This window comes from Pleurodeles waltl, chromosome 7 (assembly GCF_031143425.1).
Source record: "Pleurodeles waltl isolate 20211129_DDA chromosome 7, aPleWal1.hap1.20221129, whole genome shotgun sequence".
Classification (NCBI taxonomy): Eukaryota; Metazoa; Chordata; class Amphibia; order Caudata; family Salamandridae; genus Pleurodeles; species Pleurodeles waltl.
Window position 1 is genome coordinate 7,882,666 of NC_090446.1, and position 22,691 is coordinate 7,905,356.

Genomic DNA, 22,691 nt, shown 5'->3' on the forward strand with positions numbered 1-22,691 from the left:
GGTCAGTGGTAAGAGTGTCCTGCGCAGGTTACAGAGGTGCGGTCAGTGGTAAGAGTGTCCTGCGCAGGTTACAGAGGTGCGGTCAGTAGTAAGAGTGTCCGGTGCAGGTTACTGGGGTGCGGTCAGTACTAAGAGTGTCCGACGCAGGTTACAGAGGTGCGGTCAGTGGTAAGAGTGTCCGGCGCAGGTTACAGAGGTGCGGTCAGTGGTAAGAGTGTCCGGCCCAGGTTACAGGGGTGCCGGTCAGTGGTAAGAGTGTCCTGCGCAGGTTACAGAGGTGCGGTCAGTGGTAAGAGTGTCCGGCGCAGGTTACAGAGGTGCGGTCAGTAGTAAGAGTGTCCGGTGCAGGTTACTGGGGTGCGGTCAGTAGTAAGAGTGTCCGGCGCAGGTTACAGAGGTGCGGTCAGTGGTAAGAGTGTCCGGCGCAGGTTACAGAGGTGCGGTCAGTGGTAAGAGTGTCCGGCGCAGGTTACAGGGGTGCGGTCAGTGGTAAGAGTGTCCGGCGCAGGTTACAGAGGTGCGGTCAGTGGTAAGAGTGTCCGGCGCAGGTTACAGAGGTGCGGTCAGTAGTAAGAGTGTCCGGTGCAGGTTACTGGGGTGCGGTCAGTAGTAAGAGTGTCCGGCGCAGGTTACTGGGGTGCGGTCAGTAGTAAGAGTGTCCGGTGCAGGTTACTGGGGTGCGGTCAGTAGTAAGAGTGTCCGGCGCAGGTTACAGAGGTGCGGTCAGTGGTAAGAGTGTCCGGCGCAGGTTACAGAGGTGCGGTCAGTGGTAAGAGTGTCCGGCGCAGGTTACAGGGGTGCGGTCAGTGGTAAGAGTGTCCGGCGCAGGTTACAGAGGTGCGGTCAGTGGTAAGAGTGTCCGGCGCAGGTTACAGAGGTGCGGTCAGTGGTAAGAGTGTCCTGCGCAGGTTACAGAGGTGCGGTCAGTGGAAAGAGTGTCCGGCGCAGGTTACAGGGGTGCGGTCAGTGGTAAGAGTGTCCTGCGCAGGTAACAGAGGTGCGGTCAGTGGTAAGAGTGTCCGGCGCAGGTTACAGAGGTGCGGTCAGTAGTAAGAGTGTCCGGTGCAGGTTACTGGGGTGCGGTCAGTAGTAAGAGTGTCCGGCGCAGGTAACAGAGGTGCGGTCAGTGGTAAGAGTGTCCTGCGCAGGTAACAGAGGTGCGGTCAGTAGTAAGAGTGTCCGGCGCAGGTTACAGGGGTGCGGTCAGCAGTAAGAGTGTCCGGCGCAGGTTACAGAGGTGCGGTCAGTGGTAAGAGTGTCTGGCGCAGGTTACAGAGGTGCGGTCAGTGGTAAGAGTGTCCTGCGCAGGTTACAGAGGTGCGGTCAGTGGTAAGAGTGTCCGGCGCAGGTTACAGAGGTGCGGTCAGTGGTTAGAGTGTCCTGCGCAGGTTACAGGGGTGCGGTCAGTAGTGAGAGTGTCCGGCGCAGGTTACAGAGGTGCGGTCAGTGGTAAGAGTGTCCTGCGCAGGTTACAGAGGTGCGGTCAGTGGTAAGAGTGTCCGGCGCAGGTTACAGAGGTGCGGTCAGTAGTAAGAGTGTCCGGCGCAGGTTACAGAGGTGCGGTCAGCGGTAAGAGTGTCCGGCGCAGGTTACAGAGGTGCGGTCAGCAGTAAGAGTGTCCGGCGCAGGTTACAGAGGTGCGGTCAGTGGTAAGAGTGTCCTGCGCAGGTTACAGAGGTGCGGTCAGCAGTAAGAGTGTCCTGCGCAGGTTTCAGACGTGCGGTCAGTGGTAAGAGTGTCCGGCGCAGGTTACAGAGGTGCGGTCAGTAGTGAGAGTGTCCGGCGCAGGTAACAGAGGTGCGGTCAGTAGTAAGAGTGTCCTGCGCAGGTTACAGAGGTGCGGTCAGCAGTAAGAGTGTCCGGCGCAGGTTACAGAGGTGCGGTCAGTGGTAAGAGTGTCCGGCGCAGGTTACAGAGGTGCGGTCAGTAGTAAGAGTGTCCGGTGCAGGTTACTGGGGTGCGGTCAGTAGTAAGAGTGTCCGGCGCAGGTTACAGAGGTGCGGTCAGTGGTAAGAGTGTCCGGCGCAGGTTACAGAGGTGCGGTCAGTGGTAAGAGTGTCCTGCGCAGGTTACAGAGGTGCGGTCAGTGGTAAGAGTGTCCGGCGCAGGTTACAGGGGTGCGGTCAGTGGTAAGAGTGTCCGGCGCAGGTTACAGAGGTGCGGTCAGTGGTAAGAGTGTCCGGCGCAGGTTACAGAGGTGCGGTCAGCGGTAAGTGTCCTGCGCAGGTTACAGAGGTGCGGTCAGTGGTAAGAGTGTCCGGCGCAGGTTACAGAGGTGCGGTCAGTAGTAAGAGTGTCCGGCGCAGGTTACAGAGGTGCGGTCAGTGGTAAGAGTGTCCGGCGCAGGTTACAGAGGTGCGGTCAGCAGTAAGAGTGTCCGGCGCAGGTTACAGAGGTGCGGTCAGTGGTAAGAGTGTCCTGCGCAGGTTACAGAGGTGCGGTCAGCAGTAAGAGTGTCCTGCGCAGGTTTCAGAGGTGCGGTCAGTGGTAAGAGTGTCCGGCGCAGGTTACAGAGGTGCGGTCAGTAGTGAGAGTGTCCGGCGCAGGTAACAGAGGTGCGGTCAGTAGTAAGAGTGTCCTGCGCAGGTTACAGAGGTGCGGTCAGCAGTAAGAGTGTCCGGCGCAGGTTACAGAGGTGCGGTCAGTGGTAAGAGTGTCTGGCGCAGGTTACAGAGGTGCGGTCAGTAGTAAGAGTGTCCGGTGCAGGTTACTGGGGTGCGGTCAGTAGTAAGAGTGTCCTGCGCAGGTTACAGAGGTGCGGTCAGTGGTAAGAGTGTCCGGCGCAGGTTACAGAGGTGCGGTCAGTGGTAAGAGTGTCCTGCGCAGGTTACAGAGGTGCGGTCAGTGGTAAGAGTGTCCGGCGCAGGTTACAGGGGTGCGGTCAGTGGTAAGAGTGTCCGGCGCAGGTTACAGAGGTGCGGTCAGTGGTAAGAGTGTCCGGCGCAGGTTACAGAGGTGCGGTCAGCGGTAAGAGTGTCCTGCGCAGGTTACAGAGGTGCGGTCAGTGGTAAGAGTGTCCTGCGCAGGTTACAGAGGTGCGGTCAGTAGTGAGAGTGTCCGGTGCAGGTTACAGAGGTGCGGTCAGTGGTAAGAGTGTCCTGCGCAGGTTACAGAGGTGCGGTCAGTAGTGAGAGTGTCCGGCGCAGGTTACAGAGGTGCGGTCAGTAGTGAGAGTGTCCGGTGCAGGTTACAGAGGTGCGGTCAGTAGTGAGAGTGTCCGGCGCAGGTAACAGAGGTGCGGTCGGTGGTAAGAGTGTCCTGCGCAGGTTACAGAGGTGCGGTCGGTGGTAAGAGTGTCCTGCGCAGGTTACAGAGGTGCGGTCCGCAGTAAGAGTGTCCTGCGCAGGTTACAGAGGTGCGGACAGTAGTGAGAGTGTCCTGCGCAGGTTTCAGAGGTGCGGTCAGTGGTAAGAGTGTCCGGCGCAGGTTACAGAGGTGCGGTCAGCAGTAAGAGTGTCCGGTGCAGGTTACAGAGGTGCGGTCAGTAGTAAGAGTGTCCGGCGCAGGTTACAGAGGTGCGGTCAGTGGTAAGAGTGTCTGGCGCAGGTTACAGAGGTGCGGTCAGTGGTAAGAGTGTCCGGCGCAGGTTACAGAGGTGCGGTCAGTGGTAAGAGTGTCCGGCGCAGGTTACAGGGGTGCGGTCAGTGGTAAGAGTGTCCGGCGCAGGTTACAGAGGTGCGGTCAGTGGTAAGAGTGTCCGGCGCAGGTTACAGAGGTGCGGTCAGTAGTAAGAGTGTCCGGTGCAGGTTACTGGGGTGCGGTCAGTAGTAAGAGTGTCCGGCGCAGGTTACTGGGGTGCGGTCAGTAGTAAGAGTGTCCGGTGCAGGTTACTGGGGTGCGGTCAGTAGTAAGAGTGTCCGGCGCAGGTTACAGAGGTGCGGTCAGTGGTAAGAGTGTCCGGCGCAGGTTACAGAGGTGCGGTCAGTGGTAAGAGTGTCCGGCGCAGGTTACAGGGGTGCGGTCAGTGGTAAGAGTGTCCGGCGCAGGTTACAGAGGTGCGGTCAGTGGTAAGAGTGTCCGGCGCAGGTTACAGAGGTGCGGTCAGTGGTAAGAGTGTCCTGCGCAGGTTACAGAGGTGCGGTCAGTGGTAAGAGTGTCCGGCGCAGGTTACAGGGGTGCGGTCAGTGGTAAGAGTGTCCTGCGCAGGTAACAGAGGTGCGGTCAGTGGTAAGAGTGTCCGGCGCAGGTTACAGAGGTGCGGTCAGTAGTAAGAGTGTCCGGTGCAGGTTACTGGGGTGCGGTCAGTAGTAAGAGTGTCCGGCGCAGGTAACAGAGGTGCGGTCAGTGGTAAGAGTGTCCTGCGCAGGTAACAGAGGTGCGGTCAGTAGTAAGAGTGTCCGGCGCAGGTTACAGGGGTGCGGTCAGCAGTAAGAGTGTCCGGCGCAGGTTACAGAGGTGCGGTCAGTGGTAAGAGTGTCTGGCGCAGGTTACAGAGGTGCGGTCAGTGGTAAGAGTGTCCTGCGCAGGTTACAGAGGTGCGGTCAGTGGTAAGAGTGTCCGGCGCAGGTTACAGAGGTGCGGTCAGTGGTTAGAGTGTCCTGCGCAGGTTACAGGGGTGCGGTCAGTAGTGAGAGTGTCCGGCGCAGGTTACAGAGGTGCGGTCAGTGGTAAGAGTGTCCTGCGCAGGTTACAGAGGTGCGGTCAGTGGTAAGAGTGTCCGGCGCAGGTTACAGAGGTGCGGTCAGTAGTAAGAGTGTCCGGCGCAGGTTACAGAGGTGCGGTCAGTGGTAAGAGTGTCCGGCGCAGGTTACAGAGGTGCGGTCAGCAGTAAGAGTGTCCGGCGCAGGTTACAGAGGTGCGGTCAGTGGTAAGAGTGTCCTGCGCAGGTTACAGAGGTGCGGTCAGCAGTAAGAGTGTCCTGCGCAGGTTTCAGACGTGCGGTCAGTGGTAAGAGTGTCCGGCGCAGGTTACAGAGGTGCGGTCAGTAGTGAGAGTGTCCGGCGCAGGTAACAGAGGTGCGGTCAGTAGTAAGAGTGTCCTGCGCAGGTTACAGAGGTGCGGTCAGCAGTAAGAGTGTACGGCGCAGGTTACAGAGGTGCGGTCAGTGGTAAGAGTGTCCGGCGCAGGTTACAGAGGTGCGGTCAGTAGTAAGAGTGTCCGGTGCAGGTTACTGGGGTGCGGTCAGTAGTAAGAGTGTCCGGCGCAGGTTACAGAGGTGCGGTCAGTGGTAAGAGTGTCCGGCGCAGGTTACAGAGGTGCGGTCAGTGGTAAGAGTGTCCTGCGCAGGTTACAGAGGTGCGGTCAGTGGTAAGAGTGTCCGGCGCAGGTTACAGGGGTGCGGTCAGTGGTAAGAGTGTCCGGCGCAGGTTACAGAGGTGCGGTCAGTGGTAAGAGTGTCCGGCGCAGGTTACAGAGGTGCGGTCGGTGGTAAGAGTGTCCGGCGCAGGTTACAGAGGTGCGGTCCGCAGTAAGAGTGTCCTGCGCAGGTTACAGAGGTGCGGTCAGTAGTGAGAGTGTCCTGCGCAGGTTTCAGAGGTGCGGTCAGTGGTAAGAGTGTCCGGCGCAGGTTACAGAGGTGCGGTCAGCAGTAAGAGTGTCCGGTGCAGGTTACAGAGGTGCGGTCAGTAGTAAGAGTGTCCTGCGCAGGTTTCAGAGGTGCGGTCAGCAGTAAGAGTGTCCGGCGCAGGTTACAGAGGTGCGGTCAGTAGTAAGAGTGTCCGGTGCAGGTTACAGAGGTGCGGTCAGTAGTAAGAGTGTCCGGTGCAGGTTTCAGAGGTGCGGTCAGCAGTAAGAGTGTCCGGTGCAGGTTTCAGAGGTGCGGTCAGCAGTAAGAGTGTCCGGTGCAGGTTACAGAGGTGCGGTCAGTAGTAAGAGTGTCCTGCGCAGGTTTCAGAGGTGCGGTCAGTAGTAAGAGTGTCCGGCGCAGGTTACAGAGGTGCGGTCAGTAGTAAGAGTGTCCGGTGCAGGTTACAGAGGTGCGGTCAGTAGTAAGAGTGTCCGGTGCAGGTTACAGAGGTGCGGTCAGTAGTAAGAGTGTCCGGTGCAGGTTTCAGAGGTGCGGTCAGCAGTAAGAGTGTCCGGTGCAGGTTACAGAGGTGCGGTCAGTAGTAAGAGTGTCCGGTGCAGGTTACAGAGGTGCGGTCAGTAGTAAGAGTGTCCGGTGCAGGTTACAGGGGTGCGGTCAGCAGTAAGAGTGTCCGGCGCAGGTTACAGAGGTGCGGTCAGTAGTAAGAGTGTCCGGTGCAGGTTACAGAGGTGCGGTCAGTAGTAAGAGTGTCCGGTGCAGGTTTCAGAGGTGCGGTCAGCAGTAAGAGTGTCCGGCGCAGGTTACAGAGGTGCGGTCAGTGGTAAGAGTGTCCGGTGCAGGTTACAGAGGTGCGGTCAGTAGTAAGAGTGTCCTGCGCAGGTTACAGAGGTGCGGTCAGTAGTAAGAGTGTCCGGCGCAGGTTACAGAGGTGCGGTCAGTAGTGAGAGTGTCCTGCGCAGGTTACAGAGGTGCGGTCAGTAGTGAGAGTGTCCGGTGCAGGTTACAGAGGTGCGGTCAGTAGTAAGAGTGTCCGGTGCAGGTTTCAGAGGTGCGGTCAGCAGTAAGAGTGTCCGGCGCAGGTTACAGAGGTGCGGTCAGTGGTAAGAGTGTCCTGCGCAGGTTACAGAGGTGCGGTCAGCAGTAAGAGTGTCCTGGGCAGGTTACAGAGGTGCGGTCAGTGGTAAGAGTGTCCGGCGCAGGTTACGGAGGTGCGGTCAGTAGTGAGAGTGTCTGGCGCAGGTAACAGAGGTTCGGTCAGTGGTAAGAGTGTCCTGCGCAGGTTACAGAGGTGCGGTCAGTGGTAAGAGTGTCCTGCGCAGGTTACAGAGGTGCGGTCAGCAGTAAGAGTGTCCGGTGCAGGTTACAGAGGTGCGGTCAGTAGTAAGAGTGTCCTGCGCAGGTTACAGAGGTGCGGTCAGTGGTAAGAGTGTCCTGCGCAGGTTACAGAGGTGCGGTCAGTAGTAAGAGTGTCCTGCGCAGGTTACAGAGGTGCGGTCAGCAGTAAGAGTGTCCGGCGCAGGTTACAGAGGTGCGGTCAGTGGTAAGAGTGTCCGGGGCAGGTTACAGAGGTGCGGTCAGTGGTAAGAGTGTCCGGCGCAGGTTACAGAGGTGCGGTCAGCAGTAAGAGTGTCCGGCGCAGGTTACAGAGGTGCGGTCAGTGGTAAGAGTGTCCGGCGCAGGTTACAGAGGTGCGGTCAGTGGTAAGAGTGTCCGGCGCAGGTTACAGAGGTGCGGTCAGTAGTGAGAGTGTCCGGTGCAGGTTACTGGGGTGCGGTCAGTAGTGAGAGTGTCCGGTGCAGGTTACAGAGGTGCGGTCAGCAGTAAGAGTGTCCGGCGCAGGTTACAGAGGTGCGGTCAGTGGTAAGAGTGTCCGGCGCAGGTTACAGAGGTGCGGTCAGTAGTGAGAGTGTCCGGTGCAGGTTACAGAGGTGCGGTCAGCGGTAAGAGTGTCTGGCGCAGGTTACAGAGGTGCGGTCAGTAGTAAGAGTGTCCGGCGCAGGTTACAGAGGTGCGGTCAGTGGTAAGAGTGTCCTGCGCAGGTTACAGAGGTGCGGTCAGTGGTAAGAGTGTCCTGCGCAGGTTACAGGGGTGCGGTCAGTGGTAAGAGTGTCCAGGGCAGGCTACAGAGGTGCGGTCAGTGGTAAGAGTGTCCAGGGCAGGCTACAGAGGTGCGGTCAGTAGTAAGAGTGTCCGGTGCAGGTTACTGGGGTGCAGTCAGTAGTGAGAGTGTCCGGGGCAGGCTACAGAGGTGCGGTCAGCAGTAAGAGTGTCCTGCGCAGGTTACAGGGGTGCGGTCAGCAGTAAGAGTGTCCGGCGCAGGTTACAGAGGTGCGGTCAGTAGTAAGAGTGTCCCGCGCAGGTTACAGGGGTGCAGTCAGCGGTAAGAGTGTCCGGCGCAGGTTACAGAGGTGCGGTCAGTGGTAAGAGTGTCCGGTGCAGGTTACAGAGGTGCGGTCAGTAGTAAGAGTGTCCCGCGCAGGTTACAGGGGTGCAGTCAGCGGTAAGAGTGTCCGGCGCAGGTTACAGAGGTGCGGTCAGTGGTAAGAGTGTCCAGGGCAGGCTACAGAGGTGCGGTCAGTAGTAAGAGTGTCCGGTGCAGGTTACTGGGGTGCAGTCAGTAGTGAGAGTGTCCGGGGCAGGCTACAGAGGTGCGGTCAGTAGTAAGAGTGTCCGGTGCAGGTTACTGGGGTGCAGTCAGTAGTGAGAGTGTCCGGGGCAGGCTACAGAGGTGCGGTCAGCAGTAAGAGTGTCCTGCGCAGGTTACAGGGGTGCGGTCAGCAGTAAGAGTGTCCGGCGCAGGTTACAGGGGTGCGGTCAGCAGTAAGAGTGTCCGGCGCAGGTTACAGGGGTGCGGTCAGCAGTAAGAGTGTCCGGTGCAGGTTACAGAGGTGCGGTCAGTGGTAAGAGTGTCCGGCGCAGGTTACAGAGGTGCGGTCAGTGGTAAGAGTGTCCGGTGCAGGTTACAGAGGTGCGGTCAGTAGTGAGAGTGTCCGGTGCAGGTTACAGAGGTGCAGTCAGCAGTAAGAGTGTCCGGCGCAGGTTACAGAGGTGCGGTCAGTAGTAAGAGTGTCCGGCGCAGGTTACAGAGGTGCGGTCAGTGGTAAGAGTGTCCTGCGCAGGTTACAGAGGTGCGGTCAGTGGTAAGAGTGTCCTGCGCAGGTTACAGGGGTGCGGTCAGTGGTAAGAGTGTCCAGGGCAGGCTACAGAGGTGCGGTCAGTGGTAAGAGTGTCCAGGGCAGGCTACAGAGGTGCGGTCAGTAGTAAGAGTGTCCGGTGCAGGTTACTGGGGTGCAGTCAGTAGTGAGAGTGTCCGGGGCAGGCTACAGAGGTGCGGTCAGCAGTAAGAGTGTCCTGCGCAGGTTACAGGGGTGCGGTCAGCAGTAAGAGTGTCCGGCGCAGGTTACAGAGGTGCGGTCAGTAGTAAGAGTGTCCCGCGCAGGTTACAGGGGTGCAGTCAGCGGTAAGAGTGTCCGGCGCAGGTTACAGAGGTGCGGTCAGTGGTAAGAGTGTCCGGTGCAGGTTACAGAGGTGCGGTCAGTAGTAAGAGTGTCCCGCGCAGGTTACAGAGGTGCGGTCAGTGGTAAGAGTGTCCGGCGCAGGTTACAGGGGTGCGGTCAGTGGTAAGAGTGTCCGGCGCAGGTTACAGAGGTGCGGTCAGTGGTAAGAGTGTCCGGCGCAGGTTACAGAGGTGCGGTCAGTAGTAAGAGTGTCCGGTGCAGGTTACTGGGGTGCGGTCAGTAGTAAGAGTGTCCGGCGCAGGTTACTGGGGTGCGGTCAGTAGTAAGAGTGTCCGGTGCAGGTTACTGGGGTGCGGTCAGTAGTAAGAGTGTCCGGCGCAGGTTACAGAGGTGCGGTCAGTGGTAAGAGTGTCCGGCGCAGGTTACAGAGGTGCGGTCAGTGGTAAGAGTGTCCGGCGCAGGTTACAGGGGTGCGGTCAGTGGTAAGAGTGTCCGGCGCAGGTTACAGAGGTGCGGTCAGTGGTAAGAGTGTCCGGCGCAGGTTACAGAGGTGCGGTCAGTGGTAAGAGTGTCCTGCGCAGGTTACAGAGGTGCGGTCAGTGGTAAGAGTGTCCGGCGCAGGTTACAGGGGTGCGGTCAGTGGTAAGAGTGTCCTGCGCAGGTAACAGAGGTGCGGTCAGTGGTAAGAGTGTCCGGCGCAGGTTACAGAGGTGCGGTCAGTAGTAAGAGTGTCCGGTGCAGGTTACTGGGGTGCGGTCAGTAGTAAGAGTGTCCGGCGCAGGTAACAGAGGTGCGGTCAGTGGTAAGAGTGTCCTGCGCAGGTAACAGAGGTGCGGTCAGTAGTAAGAGTGTCCGGCGCAGGTTACAGGGGTGCGGTCAGCAGTAAGAGTGTCCGGCGCAGGTTACAGAGGTGCGGTCAGTGGTAAGAGTGTCTGGCGCAGGTTACAGAGGTGCGGTCAGTGGTAAGAGTGTCCTGCGCAGGTTACAGAGGTGCGGTCAGTGGTAAGAGTGTCCGGCGCAGGTTACAGAGGTGCGGTCAGTGGTTAGAGTGTCCTGCGCAGGTTACAGGGGTGCGGTCAGTAGTGAGAGTGTCCGGCGCAGGTTACAGAGGTGCGGTCAGTGGTAAGAGTGTCCTGCGCAGGTTACAGAGGTGCGGTCAGTGGTAAGAGTGTCCGGCGCAGGTTACAGAGGTGCGGTCAGTAGTAAGAGTGTCCGGCGCAGGTTACAGAGGTGCGGTCAGTGGTAAGAGTGTCCGGCGCAGGTTACAGAGGTGCGGTCAGCAGTAAGAGTGTCCGGCGCAGGTTACAGAGGTGCGGTCAGTGGTAAGAGTGTCCTGCGCAGGTTACAGAGGTGCGGTCAGCAGTAAGAGTGTCCTGCGCAGGTTTCAGACGTGCGGTCAGTGGTAAGAGTGTCCGGCGCAGGTTACAGAGGTGCGGTCAGTAGTGAGAGTGTCCGGCGCAGGTAACAGAGGTGCGGTCAGTAGTAAGAGTGTCCTGCGCAGGTTACAGAGGTGCGGTCAGCAGTAAGAGTGTACGGCGCAGGTTACAGAGGTGCGGTCAGTGGTAAGAGTGTCCGGCGCAGGTTACAGAGGTGCGGTCAGTAGTAAGAGTGTCCGGTGCAGGTTACTGGGGTGCGGTCAGTAGTAAGAGTGTCCGGCGCAGGTTACAGAGGTGCGGTCAGTGGTAAGAGTGTCCGGCGCAGGTTACAGAGGTGCGGTCAGTGGTAAGAGTGTCCTGCGCAGGTTACAGAGGTGCGGTCAGTGGTAAGAGTGTCCGGCGCAGGTTACAGGGGTGCGGTCAGTGGTAAGAGTGTCCGGCGCAGGTTACAGAGGTGCGGTCAGTGGTAAGAGTGTCCGGCGCAGGTTACAGAGGTGCGGTCGGTGGTAAGAGTGTCCGGCGCAGGTTACAGAGGTGCGGTCCGCAGTAAGAGTGTCCTGCGCAGGTTACAGAGGTGCGGTCAGTAGTGAGAGTGTCCTGCGCAGGTTTCAGAGGTGCGGTCAGTGGTAAGAGTGTCCGGCGCAGGTTACAGAGGTGCGGTCAGCAGTAAGAGTGTCCGGTGCAGGTTACAGAGGTGCGGTCAGTAGTAAGAGTGTCCTGCGCAGGTTTCAGAGGTGCGGTCAGCAGTAAGAGTGTCCGGCGCAGGTTACAGAGGTGCGGTCAGTAGTAAGAGTGTCCGGTGCAGGTTACAGAGGTGCGGTCAGTAGTAAGAGTGTCCGGTGCAGGTTTCAGAGGTGCGGTCAGCAGTAAGAGTGTCCGGTGCAGGTTTCAGAGGTGCGGTCAGCAGTAAGAGTGTCCGGTGCAGGTTACAGAGGTGCGGTCAGTAGTAAGAGTGTCCTGCGCAGGTTTCAGAGGTGCGGTCAGTAGTAAGAGTGTCCGGCGCAGGTTACAGAGGTGCGGTCAGTAGTAAGAGTGTCCGGTGCAGGTTACAGAGGTGCGGTCAGTAGTAAGAGTGTCCGGTGCAGGTTACAGAGGTGCGGTCAGTAGTAAGAGTGTCCGGTGCAGGTTTCAGAGGTGCGGTCAGCAGTAAGAGTGTCCGGTGCAGGTTACAGAGGTGCGGTCAGTAGTAAGAGTGTCCGGTGCAGGTTACAGAGGTGCGGTCAGTAGTAAGAGTGTCCGGTGCAGGTTACAGGGGTGCGGTCAGCAGTAAGAGTGTCCGGCGCAGGTTACAGAGGTGCGGTCAGTAGTAAGAGTGTCCGGTGCAGGTTACAGAGGTGCGGTCAGTAGTAAGAGTGTCCGGTGCAGGTTTCAGAGGTGCGGTCAGCAGTAAGAGTGTCCGGCGCAGGTTACAGAGGTGCGGTCAGTGGTAAGAGTGTCCGGTGCAGGTTACAGAGGTGCGGTCAGTAGTAAGAGTGTCCTGCGCAGGTTACAGAGGTGCGGTCAGTAGTAAGAGTGTCCGGCGCAGGTTACAGAGGTGCGGTCAGTAGTGAGAGTGTCCTGCGCAGGTTACAGAGGTGCGGTCAGTAGTGAGAGTGTCCGGTGCAGGTTACAGAGGTGCGGTCAGTAGTAAGAGTGTCCGGTGCAGGTTTCAGAGGTGCGGTCAGCAGTAAGAGTGTCCGGCGCAGGTTACAGAGGTGCGGTCAGTGGTAAGAGTGTCCTGCGCAGGTTACAGAGGTGCGGTCAGCAGTAAGAGTGTCCTGGGCAGGTTACAGAGGTGCGGTCAGTGGTAAGAGTGTCCGGCGCAGGTTACGGAGGTGCGGTCAGTAGTGAGAGTGTCTGGCGCAGGTAACAGAGGTTCGGTCAGTGGTAAGAGTGTCCTGCGCAGGTTACAGAGGTGCGGTCAGTGGTAAGAGTGTCCTGCGCAGGTTACAGAGGTGCGGTCAGCAGTAAGAGTGTCCGGTGCAGGTTACAGAGGTGCGGTCAGTAGTAAGAGTGTCCTGCGCAGGTTACAGAGGTGCGGTCAGTGGTAAGAGTGTCCTGCGCAGGTTACAGAGGTGCGGTCAGTAGTAAGAGTGTCCTGCGCAGGTTACAGAGGTGCGGTCAGCAGTAAGAGTGTCCGGCGCAGGTTACAGAGGTGCGGTCAGTGGTAAGAGTGTCCGGGGCAGGTTACAGAGGTGCGGTCAGTGGTAAGAGTGTCCGGCGCAGGTTACAGAGGTGCGGTCAGCAGTAAGAGTGTCCGGCGCAGGTTACAGAGGTGCGGTCAGTGGTAAGAGTGTCCGGCGCAGGTTACAGAGGTGCGGTCAGTGGTAAGAGTGTCCGGCGCAGGTTACAGAGGTGCGGTCAGTAGTGAGAGTGTCCGGTGCAGGTTACTGGGGTGCGGTCAGTAGTGAGAGTGTCCGGTGCAGGTTACAGAGGTGCGGTCAGCAGTAAGAGTGTCCGGCGCAGGTTACAGAGGTGCGGTCAGTGGTAAGAGTGTCCGGCGCAGGTTACAGAGGTGCGGTCAGTAGTGAGAGTGTCCGGTGCAGGTTACAGAGGTGCGGTCAGCGGTAAGAGTGTCTGGCGCAGGTTACAGAGGTGCGGTCAGTAGTAAGAGTGTCCGGCGCAGGTTACAGAGGTGCGGTCAGTGGTAAGAGTGTCCTGCGCAGGTTACAGAGGTGCGGTCAGTGGTAAGAGTGTCCTGCGCAGGTTACAGGGGTGCGGTCAGTGGTAAGAGTGTCCAGGGCAGGCTACAGAGGTGCGGTCAGTGGTAAGAGTGTCCAGGGCAGGCTACAGAGGTGCGGTCAGTAGTAAGAGTGTCCGGTGCAGGTTACTGGGGTGCAGTCAGTAGTGAGAGTGTCCGGGGCAGGCTACAGAGGTGCGGTCAGCAGTAAGAGTGTCCTGCGCAGGTTACAGGGGTGCGGTCAGCAGTAAGAGTGTCCGGCGCAGGTTACAGAGGTGCGGTCAGTAGTAAGAGTGTCCCGCGCAGGTTACAGGGGTGCAGTCAGCGGTAAGAGTGTCCGGCGCAGGTTACAGAGGTGCGGTCAGTGGTAAGAGTGTCCGGTGCAGGTTACAGAGGTGCGGTCAGTAGTAAGAGTGTCCCGCGCAGGTTACAGGGGTGCAGTCAGCGGTAAGAGTGTCCGGCGCAGGTTACAGAGGTGCGGTCAGTGGTAAGAGTGTCCAGGGCAGGCTACAGAGGTGCGGTCAGTAGTAAGAGTGTCCGGTGCAGGTTACTGGGGTGCAGTCAGTAGTGAGAGTGTCCGGGGCAGGCTACAGAGGTGCGGTCAGTAGTAAGAGTGTCCGGTGCAGGTTACTGGGGTGCAGTCAGTAGTGAGAGTGTCCGGGGCAGGCTACAGAGGTGCGGTCAGCAGTAAGAGTGTCCTGCGCAGGTTACAGGGGTGCGGTCAGCAGTAAGAGTGTCCGGCGCAGGTTACAGGGGTGCGGTCAGCAGTAAGAGTGTCCGGCGCAGGTTACAGGGGTGCGGTCAGCAGTAAGAGTGTCCGGTGCAGGTTACAGAGGTGCGGTCAGTGGTAAGAGTGTCCGGCGCAGGTTACAGAGGTGCGGTCAGTGGTAAGAGTGTCCGGTGCAGGTTACAGAGGTGCGGTCAGTAGTGAGAGTGTCCGGTGCAGGTTACAGAGGTGCAGTCAGCAGTAAGAGTGTCCGGCGCAGGTTACAGAGGTGCGGTCAGTAGTAAGAGTGTCCGGCGCAGGTTACAGAGGTGCGGTCAGTGGTAAGAGTGTCCTGCGCAGGTTACAGAGGTGCGGTCAGTGGTAAGAGTGTCCTGCGCAGGTTACAGGGGTGCGGTCAGTGGTAAGAGTGTCCAGGGCAGGCTACAGAGGTGCGGTCAGTGGTAAGAGTGTCCAGGGCAGGCTACAGAGGTGCGGTCAGTAGTAAGAGTGTCCGGTGCAGGTTACTGGGGTGCAGTCAGTAGTGAGAGTGTCCGGGGCAGGCTACAGAGGTGCGGTCAGCAGTAAGAGTGTCCTGCGCAGGTTACAGGGGTGCGGTCAGCAGTAAGAGTGTCCGGCGCAGGTTACAGAGGTGCGGTCAGTAGTAAGAGTGTCCCGCGCAGGTTACAGGGGTGCAGTCAGCGGTAAGAGTGTCCGGCGCAGGTTACAGAGGTGCGGTCAGTGGTAAGAGTGTCCGGTGCAGGTTACAGAGGTGCGGTCAGTAGTAAGAGTGTCCCGCGCAGGTTACAGGGGTGCAGTCAGCGGTAAGAGTGTCCGGCGCAGGTTACAGAGGTGCGGTCAGTGGTAAGAGTGTCCAGGGCAGGCTACAGAGGTGCGGTCAGTAGTAAGAGTGTCCGGTGCAGGTTACTGGGGTGCAGTCAGTAGTGAGAGTGTCCGGGGCAGGCTACAGAGGTGCGGTCAGTAGTAAGAGTGTCCGGTGCAGGTTACTGGGGTGCAGTCAGTAGTGAGAGTGTCCGGGGCAGGCTACAGAGGTGCGGTCAGCAGTAAGAGTGTCCTGCGCAGGTTACAGGGGTGCGGTCAGCAGTAAGAGTGTCCGGCGCAGGTTACAGGGGTGCGGTCAGCAGTAAGAGTGTCCGGCGCAGGTTACAGGGGTGCGGTCAGCAGTAAGAGTGTCCGGTGCAGGTTACAGAGGTGCGGTCAGTGGTAAGAGTGTCCGGCGCAGGTTACAGAGGTGCGGTCAGTGGTAAGAGTGTCCGGTGCAGGTTACAGAGGTGCGGTCAGTAGTGAGAGTGTCCGGCGCAGGTAACAGAGGTGCGGTCAGTGGTAAGAGTGTCCGGGGCAGGCTACAGGGGTGCGGTCAGTGGTAAGAGTGTCCGGCGCAGGTTACAGAGGTGCGGTCAGCAGTAAGAGTGTCCTGCGCAGGTTACAGAGGTGCGGTCAGCGGTAAGAGTGTCCTGCGCAGGTTACAGAGGTGCGGTCAGCGGTAAGAGTGTCCTGCGCAGGTTACAGGGGTGCGGTCAGTGGTAAGAGTGTCCTGCGCAGGTTACAGAGGTGCGGTCAGCAGTAAGAGTGTCCGGCGCAGGTTACAGAGGTGCGGTCAGTGGTAAGAGTGTCCTGCGCAGGTTACAGAGGTGCGGTCAGTAGTAAGAGTGTCCTGCGCAGGTTACAGAGGTGCGGTCAGTGGTAAGAGTGTCCTGCGCAGGTTACAGAGGTGCGGTCAGCGGTAAGAGTGTCCTGCGCAGGTTACAGAGGTGCGGTCAGTGGTAAGAGTGTCCTGCGCAGGTTACAGAGGTGCGGTCAGTAGTGAGAGTGTCCGGCGCAGGTTACAGAGGTGCGGTCAGTGGTAAGAGTGTCCTGCGCAGGTTACAGAGGTGCGGTCAGTGGTAAGAGTGTCCGGCGCAGGTTACAGGGGTGCGGTCAGTGGTAAGAGTGTCCGGCGCAGGTTACAGAGGTGCGGTAAGAGTGTCTGGCGCAGGTTACAGAGGTGCGGTCAGTGGTAAGAGTGTCCTGCGCAGGTTACAGGGGTGCGGTCAGTAGTAAGAGTGTCCGGCGCAGGTTACAGAGGTGCGGTCAGTGGTAAGAGTGTCCTGCGCAGGTTACAGAGGTGCGGTCAGTGGTAAGAGTGTCCTGCGCAGGTTACAGGGGTGCGGTCAGTGGTAAGAGTGTCCAGGGCAGGCTACAGAGGTGCGGTCAGTGGTAAGAGTGTCCAGGGCAGGCTACAGAGGTGCGGTCAGTAGTGAGAGTGTCCGGCGCAGGTTACAGAGGTGCGGTCAGTGGTAAGAGCGTCCAGCGCAGGTTACTGGGGTGCAGTCAGTAGTGAGAGTGTCCGGGGCAGGCTACAGAGGTGCGGTCAGTGGTAAGAGTGTCCGGTGCAGGTTACTGGGGTGCAGTCAGTAGTGAGAGTGTCCGGGGCAGGTTACAGAGGTGCGGTCAGTAGTAAGAGTGTCCGGCGCAGGTTACAGAGGTGCGGTCAGCAGTAAGAGTGTCCTGCGTAGGTTACAGAGGTGCGGTCAGTGGTAAGAGTGTCCTGCGCAGGCTACAGAGGTGCGGTCAGCAGTAAGAGTGTCCTGCGCAGGTTACAGAGGTGCGGTCAGCAGTAAGAGTGTCCGGCGCAGGTTACAGAGGTGCGGTCAGCAGTAAGAGTGTCCGGCGCAGGTTACAGAGGTGCGGTCAGCAGTAAGAGTGTCCTGCGTAGGTTACAGAGGTGCGGTCAGCAGTAAGAGTGTCCTGCGCAGGTTACAGAGGTGCGGTCAGCAGTAAGAGTGTCCGGCTCAGGTTACAGAGGTGCGGTCAGTGGTAAGAGTGTCCGGCGCAGGTTTCAGAGGTGCGGTCAGTGGTAAGAGTGTCCGGCGCAGGATACAGAGGTGCGGTCAGTGGTAAGAGTGTCCGGCGCAGGTTACAGAGGTGCGGTCAGCAGTAAGAGTGTCCGGCGCAGGTTACAGAGGTGCGGTCAGTAGTAAGAGTGTCCTGCGCAGGTTACAGGGGTGCGGTCAGTGGTAAGAGTGTCCGGCGCAGGTTACAGGGGTGCGGTCAGTGGTAAGAGTGTCCGGCGCAGGTTACAGGGGTGCAGTCAGTGGTAAGAGTGTCCGGCGCAGGTTACAGAGGTGCGGTCAGTGGTAAGAGTGTCCGGCGCAGGTTACAGGGGTGCGGTCAGTGGTAAGAGTGTCCTGCGCAGGTTTCAGAGGTGCGGTCAGTGGTAAGAGTGTCCTGCGCAGGTTACAGGGGTGCGGTCAGTAGTGAGAGTGTCCGGCGCAGGTTACAGAGGTGCGGTCAGCAGTAAGAGTGTCCGGCGCAGGTTACAGAGGTGCGGTCAGTAGTAAGAGTGTCCTGCGCAGGTTACAGGGGTGCGGTCAGTGGTAAGAGTGTCCGGCGCAGGTTACAGGGGTGCGGTCAGTGGTAAGAGTGTCCGGCGCAGGTTACAGGGGTGCGGTCAGTGGTAAGAGTGTCCGGCGCAGGTTACAGAGGTGCGGTCAGTGGTAAGAGTGTCCGGCGCAGGTTACAGGGGTGCGGTCAGTGGTAAGAGTGTCCTGCGCAGGTTTCAGAGGTGCGGTCAGTGGTAAGAGTGTCCTGCGCAGGTTACAGGGGTGCGGTCAGTAGTGAGAGTGTCCTGCGCAGGTTACAGAGGTGCGGTCAGTAGTAAGAGTGTCCTGCGCAGGTTACAGGGGTGCGGTCAGTGGTAAGAGTGTCCGGCGCAGGTTACAGGGGTGCGGTCAGTGGTAAGAGTGTCCTGCGCAGGTTTCAGAGGTGCGGTCAGTGGTAAGAGTGTCCTGCGCAGGTTACAGGGGTGCGGTCAGTAGTGAGAGTGTCCTGCGCAGGTTACAGAGGTGCGGTCAGTAGTAAGAGTGTCCTGCGCAGGTTACAGGGGTGCGGTCAGTGGTAAGAGTGTCCGGCGCAGGTTACAGGGGTGCGGTCAGTGGTAAGAGTGTCCGGCGCAGGTTACAGAGGTGCGGTCAGTAGTGAGAGTGTCCGGCGCAGGTTACAGAGGTGCGGTCAGTGGTAAGAGTGTCCTGCGCAGGTTACAGGGGTGCGGTCAGTAGTGAGAGTGTCCGGCGCAGGTTACAGGGGTGCGGTCAGCGGTAAGAGTGTCCGGCGCAGGTTACAGAGGTGCGGTCAGTGGTAAGAGTGTCCTGCGCAGGTTACAGAGGTGCGGTCAGTGGTAAGAGTGTCCTGCGCAGGTTACAGAGGTGCGGTCAGTGGTAAGAGTGTCCGGCGCAGGTTACAGGGGTGCGGTCAGTGGTAAGAGTGTCCTGCGCAGGTTTCAGAGGTGCGGTCAGTGGTAAGAGTGTCCTGCGCAGGTTACAGGGGTGCGGTCAGTAGTGAGAGTGTCCTGCGCAGGTTACAGAGGTGCGGTCAGTGGTAAGAGTGTCCGGCGCAGGTTAAAGAGGTGCGGTCAGTGGTAAGAGTGTCCGGCGCAGGTTACAGAGGTGCGGTCAGTAGTGAGAGTGTCCGGCGCAGGTTAGAGAGGTGCGGTCAGTAGTGAGAGTGTCCGGCGCAGGTTACAGAGGTGCGGTCAGTAGTGAGAGTGTCCGGCGCAGGTTACAGGGGTGCGGTCAGTAGTGAGAGTGTCCGGCGCAGGTTACAGGGGTGCGGTCAGTAGTGAGAGTGTCCGGCGCAGGTTACAGGGGTGCGGTCAGCGGTAAGAGTGTCCGGCGCAGGTTACAGAGGTGCGGTCAGTGGTAAGAGTGTCCTGCGCAGGTTACAGAGGTGCGGTCAGTGGTAAGAGTGTCCTGCGCAGGTTACAGAGGTGCGGTCAGTGGTAAGAGTGTCCGGCGCAGGTTACAGAGGTGCGGTTAGTGGTAAGAGTGTCCGGTGCAGGTTACAGAGGTGCGGTCAGTGGTAAGAGTGTCCTGCGCAGGTTACAGAGGTGCGGTCAGTGGTAAGAGTGTCCGGCGCAGGTTACAGAGGTGCGGTCAGTGGTAAGAGTGTCCTGCGCAGGTTACAGAGGTGCGGTCAGTGGTAAGAGTGTCCTGCGCAGGTTACAGAGGTGCGGTTAGTGGTAAGAGTGTCCGGTGCAGGTTACAGAGGTGCGGTCAGCGGTAAGAGTGTCCGGCGCAGGTTACAGAGGTGCGGTCAGTAGTGAGAGTGTCCTGCGCAGGTTACAGAGGTGCGGTCAGTGGTAAGAGTGTCCGGCGCAGGTTACAGAGGTGCGGTCAGTGGTAAGAGTGTCCGGCGCAGGTTACAGAGGTGCGGTCAGTGGTAAGAGTGTCCGGCGCAGGTTACAGAGGTGCGGTCAGTGGTAAGAGTGTCCTGCGCAGGTTACAGGGGTGCGGTCAGTAGTGAGAGTGTCCGGCGCAGGTTACAGAGGTGCGGTCAGCAGTAAGAGTGTCCGGCGCAGGTTACAGAGGTGCGGTCAGTAGTGAGAGTGTCCTGCGCAGGTTACAGAGGTGCGGTCAGTGGTAAGAGTGTCCGGCGCAGGTTACAGAGGTGCGGTCAGTGGTAAGAGTGTCCGGCGCAGGTTACAGAGGTGCGGTCAGTGGTAAGAGTGTCCGGCGCAGGTTACAGAGGTGCGGTCAGCGGTAAGAGTGTCCGGCGCAGGTTACAGAGGTGCGGTCAGTGGTAAGAGTGTCCGGCGCAGGTTACAGAGGTGCGGTCAGTGGTAAGAGTGTCCGGCGCAGGTTACAGAGGTGCGGTCAGTGGTAAGAGTGTCCTGCGCAGGTTACAGGGGTGCGGTCAGTAGTGAGAGTGTCCGGCGCAGGTTACAGGGGTGCGGTCAGCAGTAAGAGTGTCCGGCGCAGGCTACAGAGGTGCGGTCAGTGGTAAGAGTGTCCTGCGCAGGCTACAGAGGTGCGGTCAATGGTAAGAGTGTCCGGCGCAGGTTACAGAGGTGCGGTCAGTGGTAAGAGTGTCCGGCGCAGGTTACAGAGGTGCGGTCAGCAGTAAGAGTGTCCTGCGCAGGTTTCAGAGGTACGGTCAGTAGTGAGAGGGTCCAGCGCAGGTTACAGAGGTGCGGTCAGTGGTAAGAGTGTCCTGCGCAGGCTACAGAGGTGCGGTCAATGGTAAGAGTGTCCGGCGCAGGTTACAGAGGTGCGGTCAGTGGTAAGAGTGTCCGGCGCAGGTTACAGAGGTGCGGTTAGTGGTAAGAGTGTCCGGTGCAGGTTACAGAGGTGCGGTCAGTGGTAAGAGTGTCCTGCGCAGGTTACAGAGGTGCGGTCAGTGGTAAGAGTGTCCGGCGCAGGTTACAGAGGTGCGGTCAGTGGTAAGAGTGTCCTGCGCAGGTTACAGAGGTGCGGTCAGTGGTAAGAGTGTCCTGCGCAGGTTACAGAGGTGCGGTTAGTGGTAAGAGTGTCCGGTGCAGGTTACAGAGGTGCGGTCAGCGGTAAGAGTGTCCGGCGCAGGTTACAGAGGTGCGGTCAGCGGTAAGAGTGTCCGGCGCAGGTTACAGAGGTGCGGTCAGTAGTGAGAGTGTCCTGCGCAGGTTACAGAGGTGCGGTCAGTGGTAAGAGTGTCCGGCGCAGGTTACAGAGGTGCGGTCAGTGGTAAGAGTGTCCGGCGCAGGTTACAGAGGTGCGGTCAGTGGTAAGAGTGTCCGGCGCAGGTTACAGAGGTGCGGTCAGTGGTAAGAGTGTCCTGCGCAGGTTACAGGGGTGCGGTCAGTAGTGAGAGTGTCCGGCGCAGGTTACAGAGGTGCGGTCAGCAGTAAGAGTGTCCGGCGCAGGTTACAGAGGTGCGGTCAGTAGTGAGAGTGTCCTGCGCAGGTTACAGAGGTGCGGTCAGTGGTAAGAGTGTCCGGCGCAGGTTACAGAGGTGCGGTCAGTGGTAAGAGTGTCCGGCGCAGGTTACAGAGGTGCGGTCAGTGGTAAGAGTGTCCGGCGCAGGTTACAGAGGTGCGGTCAGCGGTAAGAGTGTCCGGCGCAGGTTACAGAGGTGCGGTCAGTGGTAAGAGTGTCCGGCGCAGGTTACAGAGGTGCGGTCAGTGGTAAGAGTGTCCGGCGCAGGTTACAGAGGTGCGGTCAGTGGTAAGAGTGTCCTGCGCAGGTTACAGGGGTGCGGTCAGTAGTGAGAGTGTCCGGCGCAGGTTACAGGGGTGCGGTCAGCAGTAAGAGTGTCCGGCGCAGGCTACAGAGGTGCGGTCAGTGGTAAGAGTGTCCTGCGCAGGCTACAGAGGTGCGGTCAATGGTAAGAGTGTCCGGCGCAGGTTACAGAGGTGCGGTCAGTGGTAAGAGTGTCCGGCGCAGGTTACAGAGGTGCGGTCAGTGGTAAGAGTGTCCTGCGCAGGCTACAGAGGTGCGGTCAATGGTAAGAGTGTCCGGCGCAGGTTACAGAGGTGCGGTCAGTGGTAAGAGTGTCCGGCGCAGGTTACAGAGGTGCGGTCAGTGGTAAGAGTGTCCGGCGCAGGTTACAGAGGTGCGGTCAGCGGTAAGAGTGTCCGGCGCAGGTTACAGAGGTGCGGTCAGTGGTAAGTGTCCGGCGCAGGTTACAGAGGTGCGGTCAGTGGTAAGAGTGTCCGGCGCAGGTTACAGAGGTGCGGTCAGTGGTAAGAGTGTCCGGCGCAGGTTACAGAGGTGCGGTCAGCGGTAAGAGTGTCCGGCGCAGGTTACAGAGGTGCGGTCAGTGGTAAGAGTGTCCGGCGCATGTTACAGGGGTGCGGTCAGCAGTAAGAGTGTCCGGCGCAGGTTACAGAGGTGCGGTCAGTGGTAAGAGTGTCCGGCGCAGGTTACAGAGGTGCGGTCAGCGGTAAGAGTGTCCGGCGCAGGTTACAGAGGTGCGGTCAGTGGTAAGAGTGTCCGGCGCAGGTTACAGAGGTGCGGTCAGTGGTAAGAGTGTCCGGCGCAGGTTACAGAGGTGCGGTCAGCGGTAAGAGTGTCCTGCGCAGGTTACAGAGGTGCGGTCAGTGGTAAGAGTGTCCGGCGCAGGTTACAGAGGTGCGGTCAGTGGTAAGAGTGTCCGGCGCATGTTACAGGGGTGCGGTCAGCAGTAAGAGTGTCCGGCGCAGGTTACAGAGGTGCGGTCAGTGGTAAGAGTGTCCGGCGCAGGTTACAGAGGTGCGGTCAGCGGTAAGAGTGTCCGGCGCAGGTTACAGAGGTGCGGTCAGTGGTAAGAGTGTCCGGCGCAGGTTACAGAGGTGCGGTCAGTGGTAAGAGTGTCCGGCGCAGGTTACAGAGGTGCGGTCAGCGGTAAGAGTGTCCGGCGCAGGTTACTGGGGTGCTGTGAGTTGTGACACCTGCTTTAAGCTGCAGGGGCCGGAGGGCACACCCGGGGGCCCTCAGTGCACGAGCTCCACCGCGGACAGCTGTACTCACCCTGAGGAGCACGAGGGGACCCTCTCCCCGGCTGCAAGCTGCAGAGTTCACCATCTGGTATCTGGGCAGGCAGAGGCCACGAGAGGAGCAGAGGCGCCTCCCTCACCGGCTCACCTCCATGGAAGAGCAGAGAACGGAGAAGTGAGGCGGACACAGCGCCAGCTGACCGATAATGCTCTTCCCTGGGAAGCCAGGACTCCCGTCCTCTGGGCTCCTCCAGGGTGATGGAGTTACAATTAACTGCGGCTGCGCACTGCACAGACACTCTACTCCGAAGCAGGCGCAGTCCGCAAGCGATGTCGAAATACTACATTCTTAAGCATGCGCAGTGGGGTGCTGCCCCCACGCGAAGTTAAAATTAGGCTTGCAGGCTCAAAGTACTACATTCTTAAGCATGCGCAGTAGGGCGCTGTACGGGCGCGCTGTTAAAATTGAGGTCGTGCAATGAAAACACTCCATTCTGGAGCATGCGCAGTTTGGCGGTGTCCGCATACGCCGAGTCCAAATACTACATTCTTGCGCATGCGTATTTGGGGCGCCACGCTTTCCTCGGTAGGAGTGTTACACCCCCGAGCACGCGCACTGTGTTACCCGCGCACACTTGAAAGTGTATTTAAAGTTATTTTCCAATTTAGCCTGGGCTCCGTGCTATGGCCCGGGGGAATGAATCTAACGGGTTGGTGCCGCGGCTGGTATTGCTGCCGGAATTATGACTCTAGTTCTGGGCAAAAATGTAAAAGTGTAAAAAAATGGTTTTCAAGAGTTTC

General features: G+C 58.9%; 1 protein-coding gene across 1 annotated transcript in view; it reads right to left on the bottom strand.

Moving 5' to 3' along the window:
* The window catches only part of LOC138303510 (zinc finger protein 271-like), a 159,848-nt gene extending 137,677 nt beyond the window's left edge, over positions 1-22,171 (bottom strand). The window contains exon 1 of the mRNA XM_069242692.1: positions 21,925-22,171. The gene's annotated coding sequence lies outside the window, so the exon portion shown is untranslated. The remainder of the gene's footprint in view (positions 1-21,924) is intronic.
* Positions 22,172-22,691: the final 520 nt, after the last annotated feature.